Source organism: Oculina patagonica, chromosome 1 (genome assembly GCF_052425735.1).
Source record: "Oculina patagonica isolate OP01 chromosome 1, crgOcupat, whole genome shotgun sequence".
NCBI classification, from domain to species: Eukaryota; Metazoa; Cnidaria; class Anthozoa; order Scleractinia; family Oculinidae; genus Oculina; species Oculina patagonica.
The window spans coordinates 24,276,975-24,283,884 of record NC_135758.1 but is presented as its reverse complement, the minus strand read 5'-3'; positions in this window follow the sequence as shown (position 1 = coordinate 24,283,884).

Sequence of the window (6,910 nt, the reverse complement as noted above, 5' to 3'; positions counted from 1 at the left end):
GAACGTCAAGATATATTAGGCAGAGATGTGTGAAACGCTTAGGGTGTACCATGTCGGACATGTTGTTGATATACCTGGAGTAAGTGGACGTGTTCCTTCGCCATATATCATGTTCATGTTTTAGGCTAAAAACTAATTAAAATATGAAACATATCGTGTCTCGAGTCATTCCTTACCTTAAAGTGGCAATTTCCATTGAAATTCCCTTGCCGTAATTCGTGGCGTATTTAAGGATATAAAACAATTTAATCCTTATTATTACGTGTTCGGCTGTATGTTGTGTCTTTGAAACGACGGCAACATCCGGGATTTTTTTAGCTACACCTACTCTGGCATTCTATTTGAGACAAATAATACAATACGCATTTGTTGAATTTCTGCCAAAATGTGAGTTATGCAAAGCGATATAAGATGTCAGACATTGTCTTGTTTGGCTATCGGTTGCTATAAGGCCTATGTATCAAGATTGTACCATCAAACTGCGGAAAAGTTGTTCCCAAAAAAAGCCTAAAAGTTGCTAAAAAAAATGCGGCCAAAATTTGAAAAGTTGAAGCACAGAAATTAACTGGATGTTAACTTGATGCTTTATTGCATCAATACACGTTTTACAGCCTGAGGCAACCATTTTTCTTCCAACTTCACGGTGCACACAGCCTAATTAGTCGCTAAATACAAACCAACACTATTTAAAAAAAAAAAAAAAAAAAAGGCGCGGCGAAAAAAGGGAGAAAAAAACCACCAAAGAAACAGCCGAGTCTACTAATCCTGTTATAGTGGCGTAAATTCCATATTTGGAAATTAGAATAAATTACCACAACCCACAGGCAACCCAACGCCCAGAGGACTAATGTTCAGCCTGTCACCCCAGAAAAAAAATGATAACATTTCTAAACAATTTATTTGCACTACAATAGCTATATCTTCACTGAGGAAAAGTTAAATACTTCAAAATTCTGTATCTTGATTCATATAAGCCCGAAAGTTACCGAAAATTTGCTTACTTCAGGAAAAATTGTTTCGAGTTGCTCGTTTGCTAAAAAGCTACTCAAAATTGTAAAAGTTGCTTAAACGTTGCCGAGGACAATCTGGATAGTTGCTATTATATTCCCATCTTATTGACTGCCCTTACCGTTGCCAAATTACTTTGCACTTTTCCCTCATTTTTTTTTTCGAACGCTTGGTATTTATTTGATTCAAGCATTCTCTCACAGGACATGTTTCTGGTGGGGTCCTTCAGCCTCTAGTCCGCGTCCCCAGGGCGCTTTCTCCTTTAAAGTTGACGGTGAGGGCCCTGGGGACGAGGTTTTCTCGTAGAAGGTAAAGTCTGCATCAGTTCAAAGTGTCCCATACCGCCAGAGCTTATCTAGGTTTCTGAGGCATTAGGAGTATTTATACTCCATCCTCCCCCCCCCCCCCCCCCCCTACTCCACCTCATCTGGATGGGATGCTATTCCATCGCAGGACTGCCCCCAGCAAAAATTGAATGCACCGGTACCCATTGAAACAAGTAGATGGAGAGAGTGTCTTGCCGAAGAACACAATGTGGTCATCCCGGCTAGGGCTGGAAACCGAACCCATTGGATTAAATGTAAAGTTTAACGCTGGAAAGTTCAATGTAAAATACTAAACCTTTCGGCAGTGCTGCCTTCATCAGTAGTATTTTACTACTACTACTGATGAAGTAGTAGTAGCGAAACGTTTAGTATTTTACATTGAACTCTCCAGCGTTAAACTTTACATTTAATCCAATGTGTTCATTTAAATTAACGCTGCGCAGGACATTATCGTTTTTTCGTTACACTTGAAACCGAACCGCTCGGTCCGAAGTCTAGGGAGCTAGCCATAAGGCCGCTTCGCCGTTGTAGATGTACTGTTTTTCGTTGAATTTTAGTCATTTCTAATGCACGATGCAGGATGAGCAATCAATCAATCAAATTTATTTACCCTCGGAGCTGACGGGGGCTGACTGGGCCCCAGCAAAACATATGCTAGTATGCCGAGAAAATAAATCAGAAATATATATATAGAAAGAAAAATTAAATAAACAAATAAATAAGTTTTAAATTGAGATCTGAGATGTGGGCAATAATAACTGTTTCTTGTTTATTTCCTCTAGTTTTGACTTCGACTTTTCTCAACCACCATAATAAATACAGTGGAATTCCAATTTCTCAAACTAACAAGGGCAGAGAAAATTGGTTCAAGAAATCAAGGGTCAAAATACAATATTCGACTGAGTGAGGCAAACCCAAGGGTAACGACTTTTGGTTGAGGTATCGGCAACCTCGTCCCCAGGGCCTTCTCGGCGACGAGTTTTCAAAATGCGGCTCGTCGTGACCAGACCAGCCGCCATTTTAAAAACGGAGAAGACCCTGGGGACAAAGTTGAGTAACCGGGAGTGTCGAGAAATCAAGGGTTCGATAAACCGAGATTCAACTGTATTTGCAACGAAAAACACTTTCAATCCAATTCAGTCGTTTTAATTGAAATATAGTAGACATTTTGTTCCCTTAATTCAAGGGAGAATTCTTGATCCTCCCCGGATAGCTCTTAAAAATACGTGCACCCTGTGCGATCCCAGCGCGGAACGCGACGCGCACAAGTCGCGGGTCAAACTCGAGCCACGCTCGCAAGCGCGATTTCAAAAAAAGTAAAAGACAAAGAAAAGACAAAACTAAACGACTCTTTATTCTTAAAGTATCAATTTAAGTTTACTAATAAACAAACTGATTTAACGCTTATGCGCATGCGTATGAGCAACTCCTTAAATCCAACCGGTCTTCGACACGAAATCAACCTGCAAAATCTTTCTTTTCATATTAAAAAAGTAACCTCCCAATCAATTGATTTTTTATTTGCATATTCGAGTAGGATGACAGTAAAAGTTTTGGCTTCATTCTTTGGAACTTAACATCTCCCACAATGGAGCAAGCTCACATTTGAATATTTCGTTGTTCCTTACGATAAATCGGTCCCGTCGGTTGCTGTCGTTATTTGGTTTTGCTTTTTATTTGCTGATCGAGATATTTTTTGTTCCATTTGAAAGATGAACCTTACATGTACGAGATTGGCATCATTAAAGGTCAAATGAACCGAATTTTCGATTTCTTTTTTATTTCAAGCCAAAGTTCTAATAAATTGCTAAATAAATATATTTCGAAGTTTAAAAGTAATTTATCTTTGCACCACAGAGATATTTCAAGTTAAAAAATGTCTATTTTTGGCCTGTATAATCGTAGAACGCTAGGGAAACCTGTCGTAAATTGTCATAAACACCAGTGTAGCCTTCGTAGCAGCAGCGGGGTTGCAAAAAAATACCAATTATGACGTCACTGTTGTTGTGCTGTTACACCGCGAACCATCTCAATTACGTTGGAAGAAAGAATTTTCCACGGGTTTAAAACGGCTTTGAACAAGCTAAAATATTTGTTATGATCACGAGCACTTTTAATTCGTCGATATAACTTGCATAATAAAGCCTGGTTTTCACTAGCTACGCAAGCACAAGCGCCCAGCGGATCACGCAAAAATGACAAATGTTGATCCTTGTGCTTGTGCTTACCGCAAGCACAAGCTTGTGCTTGCGTCGCTGGTGAAAAGCAGGCTTAAGAACCTCAATTCGCTGGATATTATTCACACCAAATATCAATTTGCCTACAGGCGTACACGTGCACGTGCAAGTGAACTTGCGAAGTCATCAAAAACACCAACTATGACGTCAAAAACTTAGAGCTCGTTTCATTCCAGCGCGCGCGCAGTCATTGCGATAACGTTTCCGTGGAGCCTTCGGGAATCTTCGTAGTTTTTGCTGTATTTCGTTCTTAGAGGCTCAGAAAGTATTTTTTTTTTATTTAGGTTAACTTAATTATGAACTGTTTTAGTATTCTGTTACAAAACAAAGATTTTCGAAATTTCGGTTCATTTGACCGTTAAATAATTTTTTGGTTCCTCTGTTATACGCATGCGTAGTTAAATGAGCTTTCTAAAACGACTTTTAAAACAAATTACATGTAAAATGCTGGTCAATTTTTCAAGTTTGTTTGTTTCTTGTACAGTTGTTTTATTTTGTTCGTTAATTCTCAAGTTTGCTGCTCTCGCTTTAATCTTGGATGTTCAACATGCACCACAAGTGCGCGAGCGTTACACGTGTGACATATAAATACTTTCGTTTTCCAATTCATGTATCAGTTGCGTTGGTATTGGTGCACCGCTGGCGCAGCTCGGCAGTATACCGCGGGTACAGGAAGCTCCGTCATGTCCGTGGACTGTCCCCGGCCGGGGACTGTGCCGGCCAAGGCCGCCTGGACGGGCGCCCTATGGCCAGCACAGACCGGCCGGCTTTAAGTCGGAAAGACGGAGCAACCTGTCCAGGCGGATAATGTCGTTATTTTGTTCTGTTTGCGATTGGCAATCCTTGGCATGCTTCGCTTCCATTTTTTTCCCGCTCGCGTTGAAACTCGTTTATCGTTTCCGCCTGCTGCGTTAGAGATACTTGCAACAGGTCTTCCTTTTCCAATTTAAATTCGTTTCTCCCGCTCAAACTTTTCGATCGAGATCATTCACTTCCTCTTTGTGTATCATTTCAATTATTTCTTCTCCTTATCCAAATTGTGTTATCAAACGACGAAAAAGTTTTGTCTCTGTTGGAGTGTTGTTCGATGGCCATACGAACTTTTCCGAGCATTTGTCGAACTTTTCGGAAGAATAACGAAATTTGCCGAAAATTTCCAAGAAAGTTACCTTGGGTATCAGAGGATTTGTCTCGCGCGAACGCGAGTATTTATTATCAAGCATTTTCTCACAGGACTTGTTCCGGGTGGGGTCTTTCGGACTCCAGTCGACTAGCTCTGTCGTACACAACCTCGTCCCCAGGGCGCTTCTCCCTTCAAAGGTTATGTCGTACAAGGTAAAGCTGGCCTGCATCAGTTCAAAGTGTCCCATAACGCTAGGGCTTATCTTAATAATGAATTGTTTTTAGTGTTTGGTCCTGGTTTGGTTGTAAAACAACGAATTTCGAATTTTGGTTCATTTGACCCTTGAATACGTATACAGTGAAATCCTGATTTTTCGAACCAAAAAGGAAAGCGAAAACTTGTTAGAGAAATCGAGAGGGTCAAAATGCAATGTTCGACTGAGCAAGGCAAACCCGAAAGAAATCGAGGGTTCGAGAAACTGCCGGATTAGCAATGAAAAACACTTCCAGTCAAACCCAGTCGTTTTAATTGAATTAAAGTAGACATTTTGTTTTCTTAATCCAAGGGAGGATGGATTCTTAATCCTCCCCGGATAGCACTTCAGTAAAATACGCGATCCCTGTGCGAGCCCAACGCGGAACGCAACGCGCGCGGATCGCGGGTCAAACTCGAGCCACGCTCGCGAGCGAATTTAAAAGAAGGAAAACAGATAAGGGAAAAATATACGGCTCTTTGTCTTAAAGCATTAAAATTAAAGTGATCAACGTTTATGCACATGCGTATAAGCAACTTCTTTAATCGAACCGGTCTTCGACACGAAAGCAACTTACAAAATGTTCCTTTTATATGGAAAGTAACCTACCAATCAATTGTTTTCTTATTTGTGTATTTTAAGGATGATAGTAAAAGTTTTGGCTTTAGCCAGAGTTCTAATTCATTTTACTAAATAAACTTGGCAGAAAGAATTTTCCACCGGTTTTAAACGGCTTTGAACTAGCTAAAATGTTTGTTATGATCACGAGCACTTTAATTCGTTGATATAGCTTGCCAAACTTGTACAATAGGAACCTCGATTCCAAATATTTATTTACCTTCAAACTACAGGCATGCACGTGCACGTGAACTTCGATCGCGAAAAACGCCAACTATGACGTCAAAAAACTCGAAGCTTGTTTCATTCCAGCGCGCGGTCATTGTATTGTCGTGAAACCTTCGGAAATCTTCGTAGTTTTTGCTGTATCAGTTTCGTTCTTAAAGGCTCAGAAAGTAAATTTTTTCTTTAGGTTAACTTAATATTGAATTGTTTTAGTGTCTTGTTGCAAAACAAAGATTTTCGAAATTTCGGTTCATTTGACCTTTAAATAATTTTTTTGGTTCCTCTGTTGTACGCATGCGTAGTTAAATGAGCTTTCTAAAGCGACCTATAAAACAAATAGCATGTAAAATGCTGGTCAATTTTTCAAGATTGCTTGTGTCTTGTACAGTTGTTTTATCAAGTTCCTTAATACTCAAGTTTGCTGCTCTCGCTTTTATCTTGAATGTTCAACATGCACCACAAGTGCGCGAGCGTTACACGTGTGACATATAAATACTTTCGTTTTCCAATTTATGTATCAGTTGCGTTGGTATTGGTGCACCGCTGGCGCAGCTCGGCAGTATACCGCGGGACAGGAAGCTCCGTCATGTCCGAGGACTGTCCCCGGCCGGGGACTGTGCCGGCCAAGGGCGCCTGGATGGGCGCCCTATGGCCAGCACATACCGGCCGGCTTTAAGTCGGAAAGACGGAGCGACCTGTCCAGGCGGACATTGTCGTTATTTTGTTTTGTTTGCGATTGGCAATCCTTGGCCTGCTTCGCTTCCATTTTTTCCCGCTCGCGTTGAAACTTGTTTATCGTTTCCGCCTGCTGCGTTTGAGATACTTGCAACAGGTCTTCCTTTTCTAATTCAAATTCGTTTCGCAAGTATTCTTTCTCCCGCTCAAACCTTTCGATCGAGATCATTCACTTCCTCTTTGTGTATCATTTCAATTATTTCTTTCTCCTTATCCAAGTTGTGTTATCAAACTACGAAAAAGTCTCCCAAAAAATGCCTTAATGTTGATAAAAACTGTTGCTGCTAAACTTTGAAAAGTTGAAGCACTGAAATCAACTGGACGTCTACAATACATGTTTTTATCTTTTGTTTGCAAACTTCACAGTGCACACAGCCTATATAGT